This window comes from Rhinolophus hipposideros, assembly GCF_964194185.1.
Source record: "Rhinolophus hipposideros genome assembly, chromosome: 1".
Taxonomy (NCBI): domain Eukaryota; kingdom Metazoa; phylum Chordata; class Mammalia; order Chiroptera; family Rhinolophidae; genus Rhinolophus; species Rhinolophus hipposideros.
Window position 1 is genome coordinate 37,296,129 of NC_138047.1, and position 27,905 is coordinate 37,324,033.

At 37.7% G+C, this 27,905-nt stretch overlaps 1 protein-coding gene across 2 annotated transcripts in view; it reads left to right on the forward strand.

The window, feature by feature from the left end:
* The window catches only part of SMIM14 (small integral membrane protein 14), a 99,727-nt gene that overhangs the window by 31,746 nt on the left and 40,076 nt on the right, over positions 1 to 27,905 (forward strand). The window contains exon 1 of one of the 2 annotated variants that reach the window (XM_081057744.1): positions 7,545 to 7,844. The exons of the other annotated variant lie outside the window; for it this stretch is intronic. The gene's annotated coding sequence lies outside the window, so the exon portion shown is untranslated. Of the gene's footprint in view, positions 1 to 7,544; positions 7,845 to 27,905 lie in introns of those variants that run through there. 2 annotated transcript variants of the gene reach the window in all.

The window sequence follows — 27,905 nt, forward strand, 5'->3', positions numbered from 1 at the left end:
AGCTCTAATGAAGTTATCATTGGATATAAGCAAAAGGTTCTATCAATGTTTTTGCACTTTAAAAAATGGTATAGGTTATAAATGAAACTATAGGACTAAATAACATTGTAAAGAGTTAACTAGTACTAAAAGTTAAATTTGCAAATAGTTACATATTTTTGTCCCTAAGAATAACAAACTATTACTATACAGGAATCAATTTTTTTGAAAAGCAAATACAGCTTACTTCCTGAAGATCTTTCAGAAGTGAAAGCAAACTAAAACTATGATTATTCAAATTCAGGTCATGAGATGACAGATAATTCTGATAGTCATTAAATAAATATGATGAAAATGAATTTAGAAATTAAGTGATGCATGAGTTTTGCATAGATATATTTCCTAATCAGGAATTAAAACTATTAAAAAGATGGAGTAAATAAGCCTTTTCAACAAATGGTACTGGGACAAGTGTGTCTCCACATGCAAAACTTATGCCAAAATTAACTCAAAATGGATAATAGACCTAAATATAAGAGCTAAAGCTATAAAACTTGTAGAAGGAAACATAGAAGTAAATCTTCATGACTTCATATTAGGCAGTAGTTTCTTAGGTATATCACCAAAAATACCAGTGACAAAAGAAAATATAGATAAACTGGACTTCATCAGTTAAAAATTTCTGTGCTTCAAAGGACACTATTTAAGAAAGTGAAAAGACAATCCACTGAATAGGAGAAAATATTTGTAAATCATATACCTGATAAGGGAGTTGCATCCAGAATATATAGAGAACTAGTATAACTGAATAAAATGACAATTCGATTTAAAAAATGGGTAAAAGATGTGAATAGACGTTTCTATACAAATGGTCAGTAAGCACATGCAAAGATGCCTGACATAGTCACTAAGGAAATGCAAACCAAAAACACATTGAAATACCACTTCATACCCAATAAGGTGGCTAACATTGAATAAAATAATGACAATAACAACTGTTAGTGAGAATGTGGAGAAATTAGAACTCTCACACATTGCCGGTGGGATTACAAAATGGTATAGCCACTTTGGAAAACAGTTTGATAATTATTAAAAATCTCAAACTTAGAGTTACGATGTGCTCCAGAAATTCGATTGCTATGTCCAAATAGGCAAATCCACAGAAACAAAGTGATTCGTGGTTGCCAGGAGCTATTAGAATGGTGCAAAAGTAATTGCAGTTTTTGTAATTATTTTTAACCTTGTCAACTGCAATTGCTTTTGCACCAACCTAATAGAAGTAGGTGAATGGGAAGTGACTCTTGGTGGTTATAGGGTTTCTTTTTGGAGTGATGAAAGTGTTTTGGAAGTAGACACTGGTAATGGTTGCCCAAATCTATGAATATTTACTGAATTATACACTTTAAATGGGTGAATTTTATAGTATTTGAACTATAGATCAATAAAGCTATTATTTAAACAAACTCTTAAAAAGGAGCTCTTAGAGGAAATAGTAAATACTTGAAAGGTTAAATTTCATGTTTATGTCTCTTGAAAGATATTTCATTACAATCTTTAGATTTACTTCACCAAAGAGAACATATAGATATCAAATAATCACATGAAAAGATGCTCAACATCATTAGCTATTAGGGATATGCAAACTAATACCACAATGAGATAATACTCCACCCTATTAGAATGCCTAAAATTAAAAAGAGTGACCATAACAATTATTGGTAAAGGTATGGAGAATTAAGGTTCCCAGGAACCCAAAAGTTCAAGGATAAACAAATCGGGGCCCGCTCCGGTGTCTCAGGCGGTTGGAGCTCCGTGCTTCCAACTCTGAAGGCTGCCGGTTTGATTCCCACATGGGCCAGTGGGCTCTCAACCACGAGGTTGCCAGTTCAACTCCTGGAGTCCCAGAAGGGATGATGGGCTCTGCCCTCTGCAACTAAGATTGAACACGGCACCTTGAGCTGAGCTCCCGGATGGCTCAGTTGGTTGGAGCAGATCCTCTCAACCATAGGGTTGCCAGTTCAACTACCACAAGGGATGGTGGGCTGTGCCCCCTGCAACTAGCAAAGGCAACTGGACCTAGAACTGAGCTGTGCCCTCCACAACTAAAAAAAATTGCAAGGACAACAACTTGACTTGGAAAAAAGTACTAGAAGCACACACTGTTCCCCAATAAAGTCCTGATTCCATTCCCCAATAAAAAAATCTTAAAAAAACAAAAAACAAATTGTACTATGTCCATACAATGGAATGCTACACAGCAATAAAAAGGTATTAACTACCGATTCATGAAAAAATAGGGATAAATCTCAAAATAAATATGCTGAGCGAAAGTAGACAAAAGGAGTACTTATTGTATGAATCTATTTATATAAAAGTTTAGAAAATGCAAACATATTCTATAGTTATAGAAACTAAGATCAGTGATTACCTGGGTACAAGGGTCTGGGAGGAACAGGAGAGAGGGTTTTACAAAAGCAACACTTGGGTACGATAAATTAGTTTTCCTGGTCATGGTGACAGTTCGTGGTTGTATACATATGTTAATACCTATCAAGTTGTAGTCTTTAAACATGTGATTTATTTTAAGTTAATTTTACTTCACTAAGATTGTTTTTAAAATTCTTAATCTTTTGCAGAGAGGTAGAGAGACTTCTTGGGGGAAAATTGGTATAGTTTCAGTGAGCCTCAGTTCATACAACAGATTTATGAAAACCTATGTTAAGCTAAATATAGGTAAACAAAGTAACATTTTTTAAAGCATCAAGGAAGCTCCTTCTCTATGCATAGAATTCTTTTTTCTTTCAAATTAAAAAAACTACATAAAAATTAATTTTTTGATGTGTGTACATTTCTGAGATTTTATACATGCACACTCATAGATTCTTGTAACCACCACCACAGATAGGCTACAAAACAGCACCCGAAAGAATTCTCTCCTGCTGCCCCTTTGTATTTAGACCCTTTTCCACACCTATTCTTGACTCTGATCTGTGTGAATTATATCTATTCCTGTATTTATCCTTTTTTAGAATGTCATATAAATGGAATCATACAGTATGTAATCTTTTGATATTAGATTCTTTCACTCAGGATAATGCATTTGAGATTCATTCATGTTGTTGTATGTATCAATAATCCATTCCTGCTTATTGCTGAGTATTCCATGTGTGGATGAACCATGGTTTATTTATCCATTTATATATTGAATAACATTTGGATATTTTCCAGTTTGGGACAGTTATGTATAATAATGCTTATACAGAGAATTATTTTACATTAAAAACTCTTTTTATCATGTAAATAATCTTTATTTCCTTTAATACTTATATCAAATTTAGTCTTTAGTATATGAAACTTCCTTCTAGCCGGCACCTTTGTGTGAATGACACTATGAATGCTTAACATATCTACTTCATATGGCAAGAAGGAAATTATTGGCAGTATTGTGATGGTAAATGTTTAACAACTCTCTGGAGTGGTGTGTTGGGGGAAGTAGCCCTTGATTTGTAGCATTTGCCAATTTCCATGGTGTTAATATTCCTATTGTGCCAATTTTAAGCTACTAATGTGACATCACTGAACATGAAGTTGCGAAGAGATGGACACAATTGGCTTTCATAAGGAAGGAGCAAGTATGGGTTGGCTCCAGCACACCATTAATTATTGATAATGTAAGTTTAATAGGTATATGGAAATAACAAGGATATAGAATCAGAAATGTAGTGTTGAAACATGTACCTTCTGAATATTGTTGGGAAGTTCTAAAACTTCTGATTCAGTTACTGATCTTTAGACAAAATGATCAACAGTGAACTCTTCATAGAGGAGTGAAAAGCAAGGTTAAATAAATTTTAAAATACCATGCATTAAAATGAAAAACCGAAAATAAACATGTTATTGAGGAAATTATGGATCAATCTTTACGAAAGTAAAGAGAAAAATTAATAATAATGACTCAGTTTTAAAAACTATCAATACATGGTCAATCTGTATTGATAATGGTCCAGCTTCTTTCATCTATATCACCACCCATTTTCCTCTCTGTGACAATTTTGAAGCAAATTCCAAACATCACATTTCATCTATAATATTTTATTATATGTCTCTAAAAGAAAAGTTCTCTTTTAAACCAAGCCACAATAGCATTACTATACAGAAAAAAATTAACAGAAATCCTTTAGTATCATCAAATATCCAGTTAATGTTTGCACTTTCCTGATTGTCTTATAATTTTTGAAAGTTTTTTCAAATAGGGATCCAAATAAAGCCTATAAATTGTGATTGATTCAATTGATTTTTTTACAAAAACTTTTTGGGCCCAAATATTTTAAAAAATATTTTCAGTATTAAAATTTTCAAATTAATATACAAAAGTAGAGGAAATGGTATAACAAAACTTAGCTTCAACAACATAACATATGGCTATATCCACTACCCCTACTACTAGAAGAGTTGAGGCAAATCCTAGGACTCTTATTTCGTCTGTAAATACATCACTATGTATCTCTAAAAGATAAGATTTGGAGTTTCTTTTGACTGCTTGAACTGGAGATAATATATAGTCGGTGTGGGTATGCACTGCATGTGCATTTGTGCGTGTGTGTGGTGATGGGACAGTTGTCCAGGGCCCTGCTGTACCATGTAGTACCACGTGACTTTTGGCAAACTTCTTACTATTCCAAACAGGAGAAATGCAGACTGCCCCACTACTCAGCTGATACTGCCCTCTCTCAGCTTTACCTACCCCCTCTCATGCCTCTTTTTCCATTCCCTAGGTCAATGGCCTGGCAATTTTTAGACTGGAGACAATCATTAATTCTCAGCTTATTGAAGCAGGTGATGGTTCAGAGGGTTCAAGCACCCCTAGATTTATGAGTGATTCTTTTGGTGACTCCCTCCCTGGTCCGGGGGAAAGAGAAAATTCCCTACTCCCCTTTACAACATAAGAATACTGCATTCCCCCAAAAAGGTAACTTTCACTTGTTCTCGTCTGTCCCTTTTATGAGTGAGGGGATAACAGAAGTGGTACTGTTCGTAACTGGTCACTAAGCCAAGAGGGATAGATAGAGATAGACTCCAAAAGCCCATGCTTCTTCAGATATATAATGGGTTCGTGGAGGGTAGTTTTTAGCACTATGTACTAGGTCTGACAATTAAGTTCATAAACTTGTTGCTACAGTGTTCCTAACCTTTTTTGATATCAGAGGGATTATTCATTATGAATTTGTACCAAGTGGACAGTTAACCAAGTTTACTATTTGGGAGTGCTGAAAAGGCTGCGTGAAAAAGTTAGACGACTCGAACTTTTCATGGCTCTTGCCAACAATTCATGGCTCTTGCATCACCGCACTGTCTGTGAGGGAGTTTTACCCAGTAAACAAAAAACTGTGTTGGAACACCCTCCCTACTCACCTGATCTGGCCCCCAATGACTTCTTTCTTTACCCGAAGATAAAGGAAATATTGAAAGGAAGACATTTTAACGACATTCAGGACATCAAGGGTAATATGACAACAGCCCTGATGGCCATTCCAGAAAAAGAGTTCCAAAATTGCTTTGAAGGGTGGACTACATGCTGGCATCATTGCATAGCTTCCCAAGTAGAGTACTTCGAAGGAGGAGACCATAGTGATATTCAGCAATGAGGTATGCAGCACTTTTTCTAGGATGAGTTCACGAATTTAATTGACAGACTTTGTATTCTTAGCCATGGGCTCAAAATCAGGATCGTACTTCATTTAAAAGGAAACAATCTCTGACATAGACAATGATATGAGCTGGGCTCCTTTCAAACTCTGTCTTATATAGTTAGAAGAGCTAGCCCTTTCTCTCAGGAGATTGCAAGCAGATGTTGGGCCGGTAGGCAATCTACGCAATATTTGATTGGGGTTGCAGGATCAACCCAATCAAGAGAGTTCACTTACATGGCTGGCAAGTTGGTGTAGGCTGCTATTGGTGGAGGCTTTTGCTCCTCTCTGCATGAAGACATAGGACTGTTTGAGTGGAGTGGTATGGAGACTAGCTTCCCCTAGAACAAGCAATCCAAGAAAATGAGGTGGAAAGGTGCAATAAGTGACTCTATGACATAGTCTTAGAAGTCACACACCTGCAGCTGTATTCTACAGGTCAAATGGAGTAGCCCTGATTCAAAGGGCTGGAGGAGACTACATTTCCAAAGGAGAGAATCATTGCAGGGTTGTCTTGGAAGCTAGCTATCAGGGATCCTAACATCTTGATTTTTTTTTACAAAGCAAATACTCATAATTTTGCAACAATGTGTACAAGTCTAGTTTTGTATCATACTGATCTGTTAAGCACTGCTATGTTCTCAAACACATATATGCACCTGGGTGCATCCAAGCATACAAGACTTCCTGTTCCACTGATTAAAGACCCTCTGCTACAGGGTCAGCCCATGAACTTCTTTAGGCCACTAGATTCTACCTCAAACTCGATGAATTTGAACAGAGTTTAAGATTGCAGATTCAGGGCCAAGAAGTTTGACTTCTACTTTTAATCTGTTAATTAACTAGGAAACACTGAGTTTTCCCTGAAACCTTTAATTTTCTAGAAACCTTTACCTGTACTCAATAGCTACTTTAATTAAAAAGCTCTTGCAGATTATACCAATTTTCTGAAGGTACCTGGGCTAGCTGAAATGATTAACCTGAGCTACAAGTCCGGGTAGTAGGTCAAAAGGTCAGCTGTCAGAGAAAGGAAGTTGCTTACAGCTTTCACTTCTCTTGCAGGATAGGCAAAGGCACCTTTGTTAAATCTTTGTTTAAAACTCACACTTTTACCACTGATCCATTTTAATTAAAGTTTGCCAACTCGTGGACCTTAAGAAAACAACAGAATAGCCCTAAATTTTGCCAAATTGAGAAATTTCCCGGGCCCCAAAGGCTTAGCAGGGAGACTGGAGGTCGTCAGAATTTGAGGTAGGAAGGAACAAGTTGGTCTAAAAAGAAATGGCGTTTTACCCACAAATAATATCCTTATTCCAGCCCCTAAGGTCAAAGCAAAGGCTTGGGCCAGCTGCCTACCAACAGCTTTCCCTTTCCCTCCCCCCCCCCCATCTCCCCACCAGCAAGTCATCTTTGGTGACATCTTCCCTTTTAATTTTAGCCAGCTTTCCGGGTGCAAATATGTTAGGGGGGGTAAAAGGGATTAATAACTGCCGGACTTTGACGTACTTTTGTACATTAGACAAAATCCTCGATGTCCACTTTTCACCTGGGCCTGAGTAATCAAAAACACAATTTTTACAGGAGTACCCTGTCTCAGCTGACATTATCCTGCGCCCACCTCTACCTCTACCCCCATTAGTCTAAAGACTCCGGGAGCGGAAAGGCATCGGCTTCGGCAAAGGGAGACGCACAGCACAGGAAACTGCCCACCTTTTACGAAACAGAGGCTACGCGGGCCAGCTCAACAGACCCCGCCCTCACTACTTCACAACGCTCGGCCCCACCCCCCAACCGGAACTGCAACCTCCGCTCGCCGCTCCACGAATAGCGTGATGCTCGCTCCCGTAGCGCTCGCGCCCGTCCCGCCTCCCCGGATGCACTGGGCAGGCGCGGAGCGCGCGCATGCGCGGCAGACGGGCCGCTGGGGTCTCGGGCAGCTGCTATCTGTTGCGCCGCCGCCCGCTGGAGCGGGCAGATCCGGGTCTCGTGGCTAAGAGTGACGTGGTCAATCGAATCAAAACACAGGAGGGGAGGAAGCCGGCGGCCGGGAGCAGCAGCAGCAGCAGCGGCGGCGGCGTCCGGAGCAGCTGCAACGTTCCCGAAGCTCCAGGCGGTCTTTCTGCCGAGCCTTGGTCTCGGCTCCCATCCTCCCCGCCCCGTCGGTTGTTGTCTGGGCGGGTGAGTGTCTCCCCGTCTCCCAACACCGTTAGCCGGCCCACCTTCCCTTCACCCCCATTTTTCCCGGAGGTTCCTCGGGCTCTCGCGGACTGCGGTGGCTGCGGCAGTGCGGGACTGCTTCTCGGGCTCCGTGGTTCCCCGGCCGGGCTGCCTGGCGGCTCTGCCCCGGGAGGAACCCTCTGCTGCCGAGCCCGCGTCTCCCGGCGAAGAGTGAGGCAGACAGCCTGCAATTTGGCTTTCTCTGCAGGAAGCCAGAGTCCAGGCTTGGCAGGGAAGTGAACGGTAGCCCCGGGTGGTTTTATTTTTAGGGTAAGACAGTCAACTCGGGTGGAGGCGTATAATGGAGTAAAAAGAAGGGAGTCATAGCTGCAAGGAGAAACCTGCAAATCCTGAAATCCACACACGCATTTACCTCTGTCCCTCAGCTCTTGCCGGGTTTGATGAAGTCACTGGGATGCGTCTTTTGTTGTGATTGATGAAACAGGAAAGCTGTCATCCAGAAAGTGGGAGCTTTTCATCCTTTTAATGTGTTGCAAATTGAAAGGATTCCCATTTTTCCGTTTGTTCAGTAAGTGGAACTGACAGTAAAGAGGTAGCACCTTTTATTCGAACAGATAACGTACGATAACGTACCTGAGTACCTGAAGTCCCATGCTGCCATTTAAAGCCCAAGTTTTTCAAAGTGGCGTGTTTCTCTGTGTTAGGATTTTAGCCGTAGTGATGTTTGTTAGCTGTAGAGAGTCAACAGTATGTTTTCAGTTGTCCTAGTTTGCAAAATCGAAGATACGGCCTTAATAAGGGAATAGGGAATGTCTTGGATTTGCATCGAGAGAATCAGATGAGCCTTAAGCATGTAATACCTGTGTTTATCGAACAGAGACCTTCCAGTTTTTGTGTGTTATTGTCAGAAATCGTTGGAAGCTGTGCCTGCAGTAACTTGGACAGCGTAGACCTTTCAGGTGTTTTAGTGTTGAGACCTTTAGGAAGTGTTCTCACTGCCCAGTTCCGTGGAGGTTGCAGAAAGCTTGTGTTGCTTTCCACTTCAGGTGACTGGCCGCACAGATTCCTCTAGTGTAGCCTGTTCTGTCTGAGCCTTACCACCCTCCGTGTTCCACGAGGGAACGAAGGAGACCTGAAGACAAAACCTCCTTTTTGTCGTAACTTGGTTTTTAAAAAGAACATTTCCTCCAGAGAACTCATTTATTGGAGTGTTTCTTTGGTAAACAGCAAGAAAGAAAAACAAAAGTATGTGCTAATTGATTGCCCCTTATCAAATCCTGTTCTTATGAGTTTAGACTACTCCCTTGAAAGGTATGTTCTTGTGTGGTATAACATGGAGCTCTTAACAAATTTCTTCCCCCCTTGTGGGCAGTTGAGATCTTTTTTCTTAATACCACAGTTGGAATCCTGCTGATTTAGACAAATCAAATTGTTTTCTTGAAGTTCTTTTTTTTACCTTTTATGCTAACCTGTAACTGAATATTTTTGCCTATACAAAATAATTTGTGGTAATTGGGGAAAATATTAAGGCAGATAAGCAAAAAAATAAATAAGTCATCAGTATACCTGCCATTCATAGATCACCAGTGTTAGCAGCAGCTTATATCCTTCCAGACAGATTTTTTGTATTTGTATATTTTATGCAAAAATGGTATATACCACATATGTTTTTCTGTAACCTGTTTTCTCAAATATGGAGTTTTGGACCTTCACTTTTAGAGAATATTCACTGTTTTCTAGACCATAACAATTGAAATCATGGTTTTAAAAGATTTCCTCCCAAATATCTATAATGATATTGTAAGATTTAAGAAATTAATATGCATTGTATGGCAAAGTAAGGCTTTGCTTATTTATTTAACTCTTGGGAAAGCAGGCAAAGAATAACCTGAGTTGACAGTATGGAAAATGAAAAAATTTTTGCTAATTTAGTTCTCCATTGCTCCACTGTGCTCCCAATGCTGCCCATCTGTTTGGGCCTGCAGCAGTAAAGTCCTGAAAGATTTTACTTTATGAATCCCACTTAATAGGGTTTATTAAACGTTGAGTCTTGGATGTTTGCCCATTTTTCCAGTGCTTTATGGGTGGTGCCAAAAGAGAAGGAAATGTTCCTGTCACCTCAACTTCAAAGGATTAGTACAGACGTACTACGAAGTCTCCTAAATATGCTGATAACCCATTTGGGTGTCTGTTAGTCATAAACTTACCTAAAATCTTTAAATCTCAATTTTCATTCTGTATCTCTTGGGTAATTAGTCCTAGAGGCTTACTACTCGTTATGTGACTTAGTTATTTTTCTTTGTTTTGCCTTTAAATTATAATGTTTAATATACATTCTAGATTTGTCCCCTTCTTCCCACGTCTACTACTACCACCTTTGCCAACTATCACCATCTCTTGCCTGGCCTATCGCACTAACATCTTGGTCTCTCTGCTTCCACTTTGGCGTTTTTATGCTACCTTCCCTTTACTACAGCCTAAGAGATCATTTAAAATGTAAATCAGATTATATCACCCCTTTGTTGAAAGCCTCCCGTCACATTCAGAATAAAATCTAAACTCCTTACCAGGGCTTGCCAGGTACTAGAAGTTTTGGCACTCCTTTCCACTCTCATCTCACCTTGTGTCCCTCTGCCTGGATCATTACTCTGGAGCCTGGCCACAGTGTCTTCCTGTGTTCCATATTCACTAGCTTGGTCCCTGGAGCTCGCCATGCTTGCTCCTGCCTTAGGGCATTTGCGCTTGGTATACCCTAGGTCTTCCGTACTCTTCTCCCAGATTTTTCTGCTGCTATTTCCTTGATGTCATTCAGGTCTCAGTTCTAGATGTTGCCTCTTCAAGGAGATTGCTCCCAATGATCTCTCTATTCTTTTTTGTTTTCTTCCTAACAATTGTCAGTATCTGTAATTTCCTTATTTTTTATATTCTGTTTCCTACAGTAGGAATTCAACTCCCAAAGTGGAGACCTTGTCTGTCCTTTTCACTGTCCTTTCACATAATAGGTACTCAATGAATATTGGTGTAACGAGTGAAGTTGGTGAATATGTCTGTATTCCTCTTTGAACCGTACTGTCTATTTTAGACCAGTTCTTTCTATGGAGGAACCCTAATTTTCAGCTTTAAAAGGGCAGTGTCTTGATTGTCCTACTTCAATAATTCTCAATGTTTGGACCACATTCTACTTTAGGCCTGTAGAATTAATCCCTGGGAGGAATGGGTCCCAGGAACCCGCATTTTCAACAAGTGCTTCAGGTGATTTTTAAACTTTAATCAAAATTTTATATCCTAATAAAATGTCTTAATATTTTAATGGCTTTTCTCTAGGAGATTGGTTCTCTATATTAGTAATGATAGCTATCATTTTGGGGGACACTATATGTCATGTACTATATGTACTATATGTCATGAAAAACTCTTAAACGTGTTTTTCATTTAACTGGAAAGCAATTCAGTTATTCCTATTCCCATTGTACAAAGGGAGGAACTGAGACTTAGCAAGTGGCAGAAAGTTGGATTTGAACCCAAGTCTGTTTTCTTTTTCTTTCAAGATTTTATTGGGGCAGGGGAACAGGACTTTATTGGGAAACAGTGTGTACTTCCGGGACTTTTCCAAGCTAAGTTGTTGTCCTTTCAGTCTTAGTTGTGGAGGGCGCAGTTCAGCTCTAGGTCCAGTTGGTGTTGTTAGTTGCAAGGGGGCGCATCCCACCATCCTTTGCGAGAGTTGAACCAGCAACCTTGTTGTTAAGAGCTCGTGCTCCAACCAACTGAGCCATCTGGCCGCTCCACTGGCAGCTCAATGGCAGCTTGTTGTCTTCAATCAAGTTGAAGGTGCAGCTCACTGGCCCATGCGGGAATTGAACCAGCAACCCTGTTGTTCAGAGCTCGCGCTCTAACCAACTGAGCCATCTGGCTGCCCTTGGATATGCATTTCTAATAGCCCCCTTTTTGTAAACACAAGACAAGTTCGTTGAAAGCTGCAAAGGATCGTAATATATAACAGACAAACAAAATACAACAAAATTAACAAAATTTATTTTGTTGTTTGCTAACAACAAAATACAATCCACTCATTCGGAAGTCATCTCTATGCACATATTTCCTTCCAGTCTTTTTTTTTAATTCATGTTCGTGTAAATGAGATGTAATACCCACATAAGCTTGTATCCTAATTTTTTTGTTTAGTTTAACTTAATGAGCTTTTTACCATAGCCTTAGAAACTTTCTAACTTTGATTTTAACTGGCAATATTTTATGAGATATTTTGAATAAAACTGGTTAATTTTGGGCATGAATGTAGTTTCCAGTTTTCACCATTATAAATACTGCGATGAACCATGGTTTTAAATAGTTAACTCACACTCTGAAAAATTAGACCAACCAGTTTAATTACAAAACAAGTCATGTTTAAGACATTCTAATGATTTGAAATGTAGCGATTTTAATCATAATTCAGCAAATATAAACAGCATACATACACTTGCAATGCCTAGAAAATTTACATGAAGGATTTTAATAGCGTCCTCTACAGAGAGGACAGTACCTTTTAACTTTTGTGGTTTTTTTAAATTTTTTTTTTAGCCTTTCTGTGTTTGAATTTTAAAACTATAAATGTGTATAGCTTTTAAAATTAAATTCAACTCTTTGGATAAGTATATTTTACTAAACTAAAACCAATTTTTAGGGGGATAGTAGGGTTTATATTTGGTTTATAACATTTTAAACTTCAGTACTTTTGGAGAAAGTTACCTTCTTGTTGCTTATTTTCATACTGAATTTTCATTTCCTTTTTTAAATTTAGTTCAAAGCACAGATGTGAGCCTCAGCTTTGTAAAAACTACAGAATGAAGCTGGTTTTTGCTTGACTGCATGCATTGACAAGTGTTACAGGTGCAGCGTTTTTAAAATTTAACAGTTAATAAAGGTTCTTCAAGTTAGGGATAGAGTAAGCATCTTCATGGTGTATGCACCAGACTTAGAGGGCAGTGTTCTGCTGTTATCTTGTTTTACCTTACAACATACTTTTAAAAAATAAGGTAATATTACATTTAACGATACTTGTATGTACCTCACAATTTCACAACACACTAGTATCGGTAATACAGTTGTTGAAAACTGCTTTCTTCACATTTATAAAATAACTTATCCACTGAGTTGGGATCACATAGTATGGAATTTTTATATCATTTTCTATTGAATTTTTCAGTTTTTAACTTACGAAGAGATCTTTTTCCCCCTGAGTTTAAAATTTTAAATTCAGAGTATGACTATTAAATCCCCCCTTTTTTTCCTTTTGGTTTCATGTGTATTAAATACTCTTGAGTAGAAATTTTAGAAAACATTTCCGTAATGTGAAACTTTGGGTTATGATATTGAATATAAACATTTGAAAAGTTTTCCTTTGACCATTTATAATAAATTTTACCTCTGGACCTTGAGAGAATCTTTGGGATTGTACCAGGAGTAAGGAACTACCAGGGAAGGACAAGAAATCCTTAGGTGAGGGACTAAAATTCAGAACAGAAGACTTCTTTCTCCCTTTCCCTTTTATGCCTAAGAGTGATAGCTGAGCTCCAGGGAAATACAAACAGTCCAAAGCAGTATATAAGAACTTGGGCTTGAGGGTTGAAGATACGTTTCAAATCTAAGGGCTCAGAGTTGAATTGGCCCAGAGCATTTTACAGTTTATAAAGCACTCTTACAAATTCTCACTTGATCCTCGCAACAACCCTTTAAAATGAATAGTTTCAGTTAACATTCCTGTTTTGTTAGAGAAACTGAAGAAGTCACAGAGAAGCTAAGCAATTTATCCATTCCTCTGTGTAGTGCCACAACTTGAATCATTTATCTAAGGTGTATTCCTTTTTGCTATCCCATGACGTTTTAGCAAGCGTTGCTAGGGTGATTCCTAGAATATGATCAAATACTGGTAAGGAATAAAAGGGTCACTGAGGAAAGAGAAGGTAATGTCTAAGACATAGGAAAATAGGGTCACATTAACTGAGAATGTCCAGAAAAGTGATAGCAGCCCCAGGGTGGACCTTTAATAGAGACCTGTGCTGCAGAGAAATGGGGGAATTAAGGAAATAAGAAAATTCTTGATGACCTTGAAAGTTAAGCTTTTAATAGGAGAGAAGTAGTTCTCCTTTTCTTTGAATTTGAGCTTTCTCCAGAGAGGTTATCACAGAAATCATTTGTCTGTGACATTTATTTTGACTAATTGGTATGTAATTATATTATTGTCATAGAATTAATTATAATTAATAATTAACTTGATTGCCAGCACTTGGAAGTAAGGGCTGCTGTTTATTTTTTCTGTATCCTTCTCAGAACTCTCTGCCACTCACTTAGTTCCCTGTGGACTTGTTAGCTATATCCTTTTCAGGAAAGAAGAAGTGAGAACGACATAGGTTTGAATCGCTTCTCTGCGGTGTGACTTCAGCTAAGTCACTGAAGCTCTCTGGACATCAGTTCTTTCCTCTTTAAATGAGTGGGTGAAACCTGGTGCATCCCCCAAATTTTAATAGTGCTATTTGTGAAGTTGCGATTTGTTGAATATGAATAAATGAGGACTTGGCACCCTCTAATCTATACCTGATCTCTATACAGTGATACCTTGCAAAGACATCCTGATCATGCCAGCTTGTTTCCTGTATACGTTCCCATTGTACTGATGGAGAATTAACATTTGTTGTCATGTTTTTCTAGCTTGCTCTAGTCTCTTCCTTTTGAATAATGTGGCCTCTGAAAGAGTATCTTTAAGCTTCCTTTTTTAAAAAATATTTTATTGGAGAAGGGGACTAGGACTTTTTTGGGGAACAGTGTGTATTTCCAGGGTTTTTTCAAAGTCAAGTTATTGTTCATTCAATCTTAGTTGTGGAGGGCGCAGCTCAGCTCCAGGTCCAGTTGCCGTTGCTAGTTGCAGGGGGCACAGCCCACCATCCTTGCAGGAGTTGAACTGGCAACCTTTGTGGTTGAGAGGATGCGCTCTAACCAATTGAAGCATCCTGGAGCTCAGCAGCAGCTCAGCTCAAGGCGCCGTGTTCAATTTTAGTTGCAGGTGGCGGAGCCCACCATCCCTTGTGGGACTCGAGGAGTTGAACCGGCAACCTTGTGGTTGAGAGGACCTGCTCCAACCAACTGAGCCATCCGGGAGCTCAGCGGCAGCTCAGTTCAAGGTTCCGTGTTCAATCTTAGTTGCAGGGGGCAGAGCCCACTATCCCTTGTGGGACTCGAGGAGTTGAACTGGCAACCTTGTGGTTGAGAGCCCACTGGCCCATGTGGGAATCGAACCGGCAGCCTTTGGCGTTAGGAGCACAGAGCTCCAACCGCCTGTGCCACTCGTGTCTTTAAGCTTTTTGTTTTCCTGTAAAAACATTTTATGATAAGACTTTCAGAGGTGGTTTTTATTATATTTTACTCTTTTTTTTTTTTTTAAGGATTTTATTGGGGAAGGGGAACAGGACTTTATTGGGGAACAGTGTGTACTTCCAAGACTTTTTCCAAGTCAAGTTGTTGTCCTTTCAGTCTTAGTTGTGGAAGGCGCAGCTCAGCTCCGGGTCCAGTTGCTATTGCTAGTTGCAGGGGGCATAGCCCACCATCCCTTGCGAGAGTCGAACTGGCAACCTTGTGGTTGAGAGGACACGCTCCAAACAACTGAGCCATCCGGGAGGCAGCTCAGCTCAAGGTGCTGTGTTCAATCTTAGTTGCAGGGGCTGCAGCCCACCATCCCTTGCGGGATTCGAGGAATTGAACTGGCAACCTTGTGGTTAAGAGCCCACTGGCCCATGTGGGAATCGAACCGGCAGCCTTTGGAGTTAGGAGCACGGAGCTCCAACCGCTCAGGCCGGCCCCTTATATTTTACTCTTATAAATACTACTGGATGGAACAATATATGGTACCTTATTGGATCAGTATAGGGAATATTATAAGGAATTTGTAACTATAATTGCTTGGCTATAAATTAGAATTTTTAAAAAAATGTCATGAATCGTTGCAGTGGTGGTCGGGGTGTTGTGCCGGACCTAGAGGGTTTGAGCATGAGTATGGTAGAAGGGGACACCCTAATATCGGTGGATTATGAAATTTTTGGGAAGGTGCAAGGGGTGTTTTTCCGCAAGTACACTCAGGGGAGTATCTGAGCTAATGTCTGCCAAGTGTGTCTGCAACCTCAAAGATAATGAGTTAAGACTGCAGAACTTTCCAAGTGTCACATTCCTGGGACTGTGGTACTTAAAATTCAACCTGAGTCTTTGAAATATTAATGTTAAATGTCACTACCTCTTTTTTCCAATTTCTTATAAATTGTTTTCTCCTGTTTCACACTCATATAAGAAGTGGCTGTTGAAAAAAAGAATTGATGAAAATCATAGCAAAAGAGCTATGTTGCAGCTAGTTTTGCTACCAGTTATGCAGAGTAAGTTCATGTGATATAGTAAATGGAGGTGACAGCTTCAAAGATTAAAGTTGTTGAGGGAAAAGGACCAGATGGTAATATAGCCCATCTTTCTCTACTGCTCTCCACACCCTCGACCCCCGATTTAGAGACAGTACAAAAAAATAAAAAGCAGAAAAACAAATATTGATTTGGAAAACTCCAAGGAAAATGCCATTTTTTCCCTCTTAACTAGACTTGTAGCTTATTCTTTTTACATATAATCATTTAAATATATATGGTCATTTTAACAATTGTTTTGTATTACTACAATCTGTTTGCATGTTGGTATCACCTAGCCTCTTAATGAAATTACCTCACTCCTAGAATGTGTGATGAGAATACTTGAAGGGACTTTTTTGCTTTTAAGTTGAAATATAATTCAATCCCATAAAATGAATCCCAATTCATCCCATAAAATTCACCTTTTTAAAGTATAAATTTTAGTGGGTTTTAGTATATTCACAACGTTGTACACTAATTCCAGAACATTTCATCACCCCCATAAGAAACTACATACCTATTAGCACTCACCTCTTATCTCTCCAGCCCCTGGCAATCAGTAACCTCATTTCTGTTTCTGTGGATTTGTCTATTCTGGACACTTAATGTAAATGGAATCATAAACAGTGAAAAAAAATGTCATGATAGAATTCAGGGAGTCTTAACTCTTTTAAGCACAGAGAATTGTGATATTTAGGGTTTATTTCAATATTTAAATTTTTGAAATGTCTTTAACTTCCCCCAGGTGTAGCTTTATCACATTTTTAAACAAATAATGATTGATTGATATGAATTTGAATCTGCATCCTTTCCTTGTCCACTTCCCATCAAAGATGCAAATGTAGTTTAACAGAAAAATATGTCTTTAATAAGAAGTAATAGGGAGTCAACTGATAGTTACCTAATTTCTGTATTGCTCTACAGTTGTCTTTATAGGGGTGAAATTAATGTAACTAGCATAGCTGATCATATTAGACAGATATGGAATGAGTTCTGGTCAGGAATTTACATTGTGACTTCCTGTCCAAGGTCTGTTTCGTACCAGATGTGTCATAGTTAAATTGCTAGCTTATCTGAACCTATTTTCCTCATTTTGAAGCAGGAATAATTTTCCTGCTTTGACTTTGTCAGAAGGGTGGTTTTTAGGATGTGAAAGTAGTTAGTAAAGCTAATAACAAACTATTATTAGCTATAGCTATGTTTGAGGTCTGTTTCTGATAAAAGAATAAAGCAAATTAATATGTTGCAAAAAAAGTATTGTATATGAGTGAATTTGAACGCCTTATTACCTTGAGATGTTGGGTCATTTGATAAAAGTAATCCCAACTACTTATTATAGTACATTAGTGTACAGTATAATATGATAGTAATACTGAAATTGATAGATAAATATTTTGTTCTCCCTGTTTAATATGAAAGGTAGCCCGAGTTTTGGGATATCTCTGCTCATTTGGTTGATCAGTTTTCTGATTGGCTACTGGGTAAAAACTTGGGGTCAGGAAGCTAGTTCTTGAAAAATACTTTTTTTAGAGGTGAGTAATTACCCCTGCAATATATAATTGGGAATAAGGTTAAAAAGAGAGAGCGAACTCAAGTGTAGGTTTCCTGAATATCCTGCAGACAGTTACAGCAGTTTCTGTCATATGATTCACTTCCATGGTTTTATAACTTTGGAGCTCTAATCAATAGCATTGATGCTTTTTAGATAAATGCCTCTTCGGAGTTCCCCATTTCTTTTTAGAACACTTCTGCTGAGTTCCCCATTTTATTGGCAAGCATCTCTATTTTCTGTCTTATAAAAACAAATTGCATGCATTCTAAATTGTTACTTGGCTTTTGCTCTTGCTGTGGGTTTTTATTTGTAATTTTTAAATGGGAAGAATTTTGATAATCATTTTTGATCACTGTAAAGATTTGACTGGCTATTTGAAAAGGTGATTTCATCGTAAATCACCTTCTTAAAATCACAGTAGAGAGTTTTCATTCTGACCTTGAATTAGTCTTGGTCATCCCTGCTTTCTCTAGAAGAGCCCTGTGTTTGCATGGGGGGGGGGCGGGGAGTGAAGGAGTTTTTGTTTTGTTTTTCTATAAAAAAGTATTTAAAAAGTGGTATGTTTGAAATTTTTAGTACTAAAAGGTAGAATAGTATAATGAATCCCTCTGTACCCAATCAGCTGGATTCAACAGTTATTCAACTCATGGCTGTTTTATTTTGTCTATACTGCCCCCTTTGCAGCATTATTTTCAATTAGATCCCAGGCATTATATCTCTTTAAATAAAAATACTTAGTGGGACCTCTCAAAGAGAAGGACTCTTTAGATTTGATAATTGACATTGTAGTTATGTTTAAAAAAATTAGTAATTGCTAAATGTCATTTAATCCAGTCAGTGTTCAAAGTTCTTGGTTGTTCCAGGAACATTGTCCAGGAAATGTCCTTTATTATGTTTGTTTGAATCAGGATTCAAACAAGGTCTATACGTGGCATTTGATTGATATCTCTTAAACCTCTCAAACTGTAATCATATCCCTGCCATCTCTTAAAGTTTTACTTATTTTTGCCATTTATTTATTGAAAAATCTGAGTTAAGTTTTCCTGGACTTAGCTGCTGCATCCAAATTTTTTTTCCTGGTTATGAGGTAATATATGATCATTGTACGATATTTGAAAAATAAAATGTACAAAATAAAAAGTAAAATCATATCACCAAGGGATAACCAATGTTAAAGTTTTGTTTTTCAAGTGTGTGCTTTTTAAACTTATTTGCATGTGCTGTGCTTATTTTTATATCCTATTTGGAATACTTTTATATTGTGTTGTGATCATTTCTCCATGTCATTATGAAAGAAAATGAAACATTTGGCTACAGTATGTACCGTGTTTCCCCGAAAATAAAACCTATTCGGACAGTCAACTCTAGTGCGTCTTTTGGAACAAAAATTAATATAAGACCTGGTCTTATTTTACTATAATATAAGACCCGGTATTATATAATACAATGTAATGTAACATAATATAAGACTGGGTCTTACGTTAATTTTTAGAGCTAATTTTTAGAGTTAATTTTTAGTTAAATTTTAGAGTTGATTGTCCAGCTTGGTCTGATTTTCTGGGAAACACAGTATCGTAATTTAAACATTCCCTTTTAGCCAGACATTTAGATTGTTCCAATATTTCACTATTATAAAGCTATGATAACCATCTCTGTACATCTTAGATTTAAAAAAATTTTTTTATTGGGGAATATTTGGGAACAGTATGTTTCTCTAGGGCTCATCAGCTCCAAGTTGTTGTCTTTCAATCTAGTTGTGGAGGGCACAGCTCACTGGCCCATGTGGGAATTGAACCGGCAACCCTGTTGTTCAGAGCAGAGCTATTGGCCACCCCAGATTATTTTTTTGTTTTTTGTTATAGAACGTTAGAAGTGGAATTATTCAGAGGACACAAGCATTTTTAACTTCTGAATTCGTATTGCTATAAAAGTTATTATAGTTTGTGATATCAAATGCAGACTCTTATTTAAGGGTCTGTTTGCATATACTGTTATTAATCTGTCTTTTGCCAGCCATATTAGTGGAATTTTTTCCCCTAATTCTTTTGCTCTTTTAATTTAATTAATTAATTTATTTATTTTTATGCACACATTCTTATGTTGTAAATTTGTTGATATTTTCCATAGTATGTATCTTTTGGAAGTTCTTCACAATATTCACCTAAATTGTCTTCTAGAATTGCTGATAAGTGTTTTTCCTTAATTGCTAGCAGGACCATTTCCCTAGGGCCATTTATTGAAATATTGATTCCTTCCTCATTTATTTGTGATTCAGGATTTTTTTTAAAAAGATTTTATTGGGGAAGGGGAACAGGACTTCATTGGGGAACAGTGTGTACTTCCAGGTCTTTTTCCAAGTCAAGTTGTTGTTCTTTCAATCTTAGTTGTAGAGGGCACAGCTCAGGTCCAGGTCCAGTTGCCGTTGTTATTTCCACAGCCCACCATCCTTTGTGGGAGTCGAGGAATCGAACCAGCAACCTTGTGGTTGAGAGCCCACTGGCCCATGTGGGAATCCAACCGGCAGCTTTCGGCGTTAGGACCCCAGAGCTCCAACCACCTGAGCCACTGGGCCATCCCTGTGATTCAAGTTTTGATATATAAATATAAATAAGTATATTTTATGATTGGCATGTTCAGAAAATTCTAGAAAGAAAAATTGATTTCTTATTTGCTGGATATACTGTTATCTCTTATCCCTATCCTCTCTCCACCTTCTTTTTTCTGCTTGCCATCCCAGCTGTAGTATGTATGCATCTAGATGTCTTTGATTCCGAATGTGCCTTAGAAAAACACCTGAAAAAAATTAGTCTAGTCCTTATCTTTTTTCTTTTTTTCCCTTCTGTTTTATGTGTATTTTAAAATGAATTATAAAATGAATTTTCATTTGCCTTTATTTTAAACTCAATTTGACAAAGCATTATACCAACATTAATAGTTGGTGTCACATACACTGTTGTTTTATTATTTTGATTCTCTAAATTTAAAGCTTCTACCTGAGGGTGGATAGGGGAAGGAAAAGGTAAACTTTGAAAACTGATTTTGTAAAGAATGATTACTTCAGATTTAGGATAAAGGCTGACTCTAGAAGTATCCGTCATACGGTCTGTTTATATTTGGTCATTTCTCATTGATGATGGGATTTGGTTCATTTTGTAACACATTTTTTTATAGAGTTTAGAATCTTTTTTATTATAAACTGTAGCCCAAAAATTCAGTGATTACAGAGGGTCAGATAGAGAGTTAGGACAATTTAGCACATTCAGTTCAAGAGAAAATTGAGATTGTTTGTCCCTAGAGCTAATGGTTCTGGTAGGGGGAAAAACAAGAAGCTCATTGTAAGGTTATTCTTTTAGAAAGTTATTATTTTGTGAGTAGTTCAGAAGACACAAACGGTATAGAGTAAAAAGTTTCCTTACTATTTCTACATTCCCTTGCCACTTAGGCCCCCTTTTCAGAGGCAACCAATAATAAATTATTTTTAAATACTAAATTCTTAAGGTTTTAAACCATTTGCAAGCTTTTTTTCACAGGTGAAAATTTGTCTTTAAGTTATTAATTTGTGGGAGTTTGACATGAATCTTTAGTATTTATTTTGGGTAGAATCTTTTGTTTAAATGTGTATGTAAATATATAATTCAGAAAGGAAAATGTAGTATAGACAATTAGGAAAATGAGAAAAAATATCTGATCACCTTAACCAATATAATCATTTTAAAGTAGAGTAATTCTTTCCTAGGTTTAAATTGTAGACATACAGTAATTCTACTTTTTTTGCCCCTTAACTGCAAGAATTTCACATTGAGCATACTGGTTTTGTGACTCATTGCTTATGAGGGAAGTGAAATTCTTAGCAGTATTGCTCCTGGAAGCTGGAACAGGGAACTGCCTTTATTGAAGAAGAGGGGAAACTAGAGGTTGGCAAGAGTAGGGAGGTTAAATAAGGGTAAATATTTTTATTATTCAGCCTTGAAAAAAATAAAAGGAAAAATCAAGTTGAAAAAACAAATTTTGGGTTCTTAGAACTGCCTTTTTTTTTTTTAAGTAAGGAATGAATCTGAGGTGTGTAGAGGATAAGTTGACATTCTGTTTTGATGTGGGTATCAGGGAGGATTTGTTTGGAAAGGGAAGGGAAGGGAAGGGAAGGGAAAAGAAGGGAAGAGAAGGAAAGGAAAAAGGAAAGGGGAAAGGAAGGGGAAGGGGAAGGAAAGGAAAGGAAAGGACCTTTCATTCAGTTTATGTTGGGAGCACAATGAAGCTGAGGCAGCCAGAAGCTCCCAAGTCATAAAATGTACAGGGGTTGGATGCTTCATGGAAGGACAGAAATGCCTCGCTCTGCTTCAAATCAAAATTAATTTGTAAGCCTCTTGGTAGAATTACAGGGAGGGTGATCCCCCAAATTTCTGGAGAACAGTGGATGACTGTGAGATTAATAGTGCATTACCCAATATTATTCACTTAAGATAGTAGGTAAAATGTCAGCAATAATCTATTTATTTTTATCATTTATAAGTGCATTAGTCTGTTTTGTCTTCTCTGGTCAGTGAGTTTTGTAGGCTTCCCTTGTTGATGTCCTTGACAGTTTTGAAGAGTTTGGTTAGATATTTTGTATAATTCCCCTCAATTTGGGTTTGATGATTTTTCTCATGATTTGAGTTGGTGTCATGGTTTTGGGGAAGAATATCACAGAAGTGAAGTGCCCTTCACATCATATCAAAAGGTACATGATATCAACACGACTTACCACTAATGTTGTTTATCTGATTTTTTTTGGTTAATGTAGTGTAAGTTTGGTTTAGGTAGTGATTTTTTTTTGGTTAAGGTAATTCTATCCTTTAGAAATGAGTCACTAAGTCCAGTCCACATTCAAGGAAGGGAGAGAGGGTTAAGCTTCACCGCCTGGAGGGGGATAAATCTAACGTTGTTTGGAATTCTGTAGGGAAGATTTGTCCCGTTCTCTCTCTTGAAATATTTTAAAGCAAGCCACAGATAAGACACGTCATTGATATGAACGTTTTTATAGTTCTTGATACAAATTACATTCCAGAAGAGTTGTCGTAAATTGTAGAATTAATGTATGACTAAACTTTCATTGTACTTTTTTGTGTTTTGTGTTTAAGTGAAAGTTCACATTTTAACTTGCATTTATTGGATGACTTAAAGTGACCTTTAAGAAAATGTTAAGTAGCTGTAATATCTCTTTGGAGAATTATCTTTTCCCTTGGGCTTTACCTATTTCAAAAGTTTTTTATAGACTCTTGGTTATTTTAACTCTTTTGTCCCTTAGAGACGTAAGACATTTATTTACATTTTGCTTACTAGCCCGTAATTTTTTTTTTGAACTTTATTGGGGAACAGTGTGTACTTCCAGGACTTTTTTCCAAGTCAAGTTGTTGTCCTTTCAATCTTAGTTGTGGAGGGTGCTGTTCAGCTTCAAGTTGTTGTCCTTTCAGTCTTAGTTGTGGAGGGTGCAGCTCAGCTCCAGGTCCAGTTGCTGTTGCTAGTTGCAGGGGGCATAGCCCACCCTTTGCGGGACTCGAGGAGTTGAACTGGCAACCTTGTGGTTGAGAGCCCACTGGCCCATGTGGGAATCGGTGAACCGGCAGCCTTGGAATTTAGGAGCATGGAGCTCTAACCGCCTGAGCCACCGGGCCTAGCCCTTAATTTTTAATCCTCTTCAGGGTTTTCTCTTTTTCTCAGATCTCACGACCACATCATTCTTAGTCCTATTGTTTTCTTTCAGTTTATTTCTTGATTCTGTTACATTTCTCTACTGGGAGGAAATTTGTAGCCACTGGTAAATAAACAAGTAAGGTCATTTTAGGTAAAAGTCATGTAATAGTAGTTCCATCTCAAAGTAATGTGAGAACTATTATGGGTTAATCTATCATATGATTAGTTTATTTGCTTTTAAAATTCCTGATTCTCCCAAGAATTATGTGTTAAAAGCACTTTTAAAATCCTTACTATTTTGCAACATGTTACAAACATAGCTAACATATTTGAAAAGTACTTTTTAAATCTTGAAACCTGTGTTGACATTTTATTAAATTTTGGGAATTTTTGTTACCCCTAGGTATTTATAATGTATCTTTTTACAGAAAAGAAATTTAGACTATAATAGTTTCTTAAAAGCACATATCCCAAATCAAATATTTTCTTCTGAAAAAGGAATGAAAATGAACACACACACACACACTATAAACACTTTCCCCCTTAAATCTTTAATGGCTTTGTTTGAAGACATTGTTTTTTTTCCTACATGTGTGTTCTTAACCGCGGTGGCAGCAAAAAATAGCTCGAATATAAAAGAGCTGAAGTAAAATTGTCAAAAGAAAATTCAGGGTTTATCATTAACTTTCAGTTCCTCTACTATGTCCCTGAAAGAAATTAGTGTGTTAAAACATTTAAAAAAACGAAAATACTCTCCCAATACTTCATGTTATTGTTGATTGTTATTTTCAATTGCTGTATTGGGATTTTAGATTTATTTTTCTATGGTTTGCAATTTTAACTCTTTAGCTAGTAGTCTGAGAAGATAGATAAATAGTTGAAAAAACATGTGAAAATAAACCCTTATTAATCTGGTTTTAGTGCCACTTAGAAGGAAGGGAAACAACCTATAAAAAGTTCTCAATTCTACTATGATACAGCAGTGTATTAATACTCAATAATATAAAGAGCTCCTAAAATCAGTAAGACAAAAAGAGTTTGAAAACGAAGAAATGTAAACTTGAAAAGCCTCACAGCCTCTTTAGAATTGGGAAATATAATCAATAAGATAACATTTTTGGGGCCAGCCCGGTGGCTCAGGCGGTTAGAGATCCATGCTCCTAACTCCGAAGGCTGTCGATTCGATTCCCACATGGGCCAGTGCGCTCTCAACCACAAGGTTGCTGGTTCAACTCCTTGAATCTCGCAAGGGATGGTGGGCAGCACCCCCTGCAACTAAGATAGAACACGGCACCTTGAGCTGAGCTGCCATTGAGCTCCCAGATGGCTCAGTTGGTTGGAGCACATCCTCTCAACCATAAGGTTGCCAGTTCGATTCCTCGACTCCCGCAAGGGATGGTGGGCTGCGCCCCCTGCAACTAGAAAAGGGCAACTGGACCTGGAGCTGAGCTGTGCCCTCCACAACTAAGACTGAAGGGACAGCAACTTGAAGCTGAACAGCACCCTCCACAACTAAGATTGAAAGGACAACAACTTGATTTGGAAAAAAGTCCTGGAAGTACACACTGTTCCCCAATAAAGTCCTGTTCCCTTACCCCAATAAAATCTTTAAAATAAAATAGCAGTTTGGTCCTGATATCCTGGCAAACATTTGTTAATTGAATATATCTATATATTATTGTGCTACTAGCGATAGTAATAACATTGTATGTAGTTAATATGCTATACAGTTCATAATATGTACTTAGTTAATATGCTATACAATTTGTAATATGTACTGTGTGTTGTTGATAGGATTAAAATTTGTAGTGGTTTTTTGTGAATGTCTTTAAGACCTGAAGACTTCATTTTTTGTAGTCTGTCCTATAGAAATACGGGCCCAAAGACGTTTGTTGCAACATTATATTAACAAAAAAAAAATTGGAAAGGCCTTAAGTAATCTCTACTGAAGGAATGTTAAAATTGTTCATGTTTTGGAGTAGTATGTAGCCGTTAAAAAGAATGAAGTAGAACCTTATGTATGGTAGGGTCTCCAAAGCTTTTGTGTTACAGAACACGTATAAGTTGCAGAACATGTATAAAATGATCTCATAAAACCCATGTATATCTGTTTACATTAAGGGTGTAAATACTTATAAAAAGACCTGGAAGTGGTCCTTCTGGGGAAAGGGAGGAGAATTGGGGAGAGAGGAATGGGAAGGTTGACATTTTCCATTTTACTCTAGGTACTTCTGGGGATACCATTGACCTGGTAAAAATATGTAACACTGATAACTTCGCTGTTTTACTGTTTCCTGCTAAGAGTGTTCGGCCTCATTAAGAAACACATTTGAGAAGTTTATTCCCAAGAATCAATCCTATGTATAAGCATGTATTTCCATGGCGTAATTCTAGAAAACACTATTGTGAGATTACAGTATCTACTTTTTCACCTTTTCCAAAGTTATAAGCAGGCAATTAAATTTGACTCCCAAAGGTGATGTAAAGTAAATTAAACCCACCCAGCTTGGGCTCCAGTGTTTAAGGTTCTAACAGCAGACAATAAATTCATTAACAGCCTGGAAAATTCCCTCAGCACATACAGAAACAGGATGACTCAACTGACTTATCACAGCTGAACTCTACCAGGAAAGTTTTGTTAATTGTGGAGGGAGGAAGTGACCTGAATTTGAGGACGGTGGGGGATTTTATTTGCCCTCCCAACGTAGTGTGCATTATTTCACTGCTTTTTTGTGCTAAGAGTTGTCTAGGAGTGGGTGGTTTGGGATCTTTACATGTGTGCACCTGTTTTGTCCTGTATGCTGCATAAAATGTCACCTATAAACTCCTGCTGAATTTAGACCAAGAGTCAGATTGCTGTCACAGATAGTAATTATAATAGGAAAATACTGATATATAAATAGTCAATACTTATTATGGAAAATTTCAAAAATATAAAAAAGTAAAATTGTGTAGGAATCCCCCCCAGGACCCAACTTCAGTAATTATCAGCTCATAGCCCGTTTTATTTAATCTATTTCATCTGTGCCCATATTTACTTCTCCCCCTCCTGCTCTGGATTATTTTGAACTTTTTTAGCGCACTGTTCATATTTTTCTCACTTAGACCTTTTGTGACCAATTGGGTAAAGCAGTTGTCTTCAGGGCTCAAGCCCTTGCCTTTGGTGTTATTTAACAGTTGTCATGTTAGGGATATGTGTCGGGGAGGTGAAAAATTCCTCTGAAACGTGAAAGGCAAAAGCATTGTTTTAAAATTACCTTCTGTCAGAGGACTCTTCTAGGCTGACTTATCAGAATTGTGATTCAGTGACCCAGGTTCTGTTTTGCCCAGGCCAGCGCAGCTTCTCATGTCTCTGGACACCATGGTATTTAAATGTGAGTGGGGTTGGTTAAGATTTTTGCTCTAGTGCTTAGCTGCTGGGTGTGCATTGACACACGTTCTGAGGTCCTAGCTAAAAGAAAACTTGTTTCCATTCTATTTTTTTTCTATTTTTTTTTAAACAAAGGTAATTTTAAAGTGGAAACTATTATCTGAAAACTGAATAGTACTTAAAAAGCTCAAGTTTACGTGACGAAATTTCCATAGAAGCATAGCACTATTGAGGAATGTCCTGTTTATAAATACATTTTCTCATTTTACTGGAGGCTAATTAAAACTGAGTATACTTTAAAATTCTCATTGATTGACATGTTCCTGGTACATATAGATAACAGAGAAAATAAACATTGTCAAAATTCAGTAAATATTTATTCATTGCTGTGGCTTAAGCAGTGAGGGAGGTGTTTGCAAAAAGAGGTGACTAAGATAGGTTCCTGCCCTTAAGAAGCTGTTTTTCTTGGGTGGGGGGCCAGGAGGGTGATGGTAGTGGTAGAATCTAATTTTGTTAACCAGATGGATCAAAAAGAGTTAAAAGCTGTGTTTTACAGTTTTTATGGGCCATAAAAGCAAGTCTCCCTTTCCTTATAAAAGTCAGTTTGCTAGTACGTAAGTCCTCAGCTAATGTTATTGATAGGTTCTTGGAAACTGCAACGTTAAGTGAAACACAGTATAAAGAAACCAATTTTACTATAGGCTAATTGATATAAATAAGAGTTAAATTCCTATGGCATATTTCTGGTCACAAAAATATCACCGAACTTCTAAGTAAAGACCTAAAACACTTGTAATATTAATCATTGAAATACATGTGAGCTATATATACATTTAAGAAAGATTAATAAAAACAAGGTAATTATTTTCTAGCCCTCTTGTTCCTGTTCAGGGTCACAGGTGGCTGGATCCTCTCCTGGCAGCTCAGGGTGCAAGGCGGGAACCCTCCTTGGACAGGACACCCTTACACACACACACACACACACACACACACACACACACTCATTCTCCCCCTCCCTCTCCCTCTTTCACACT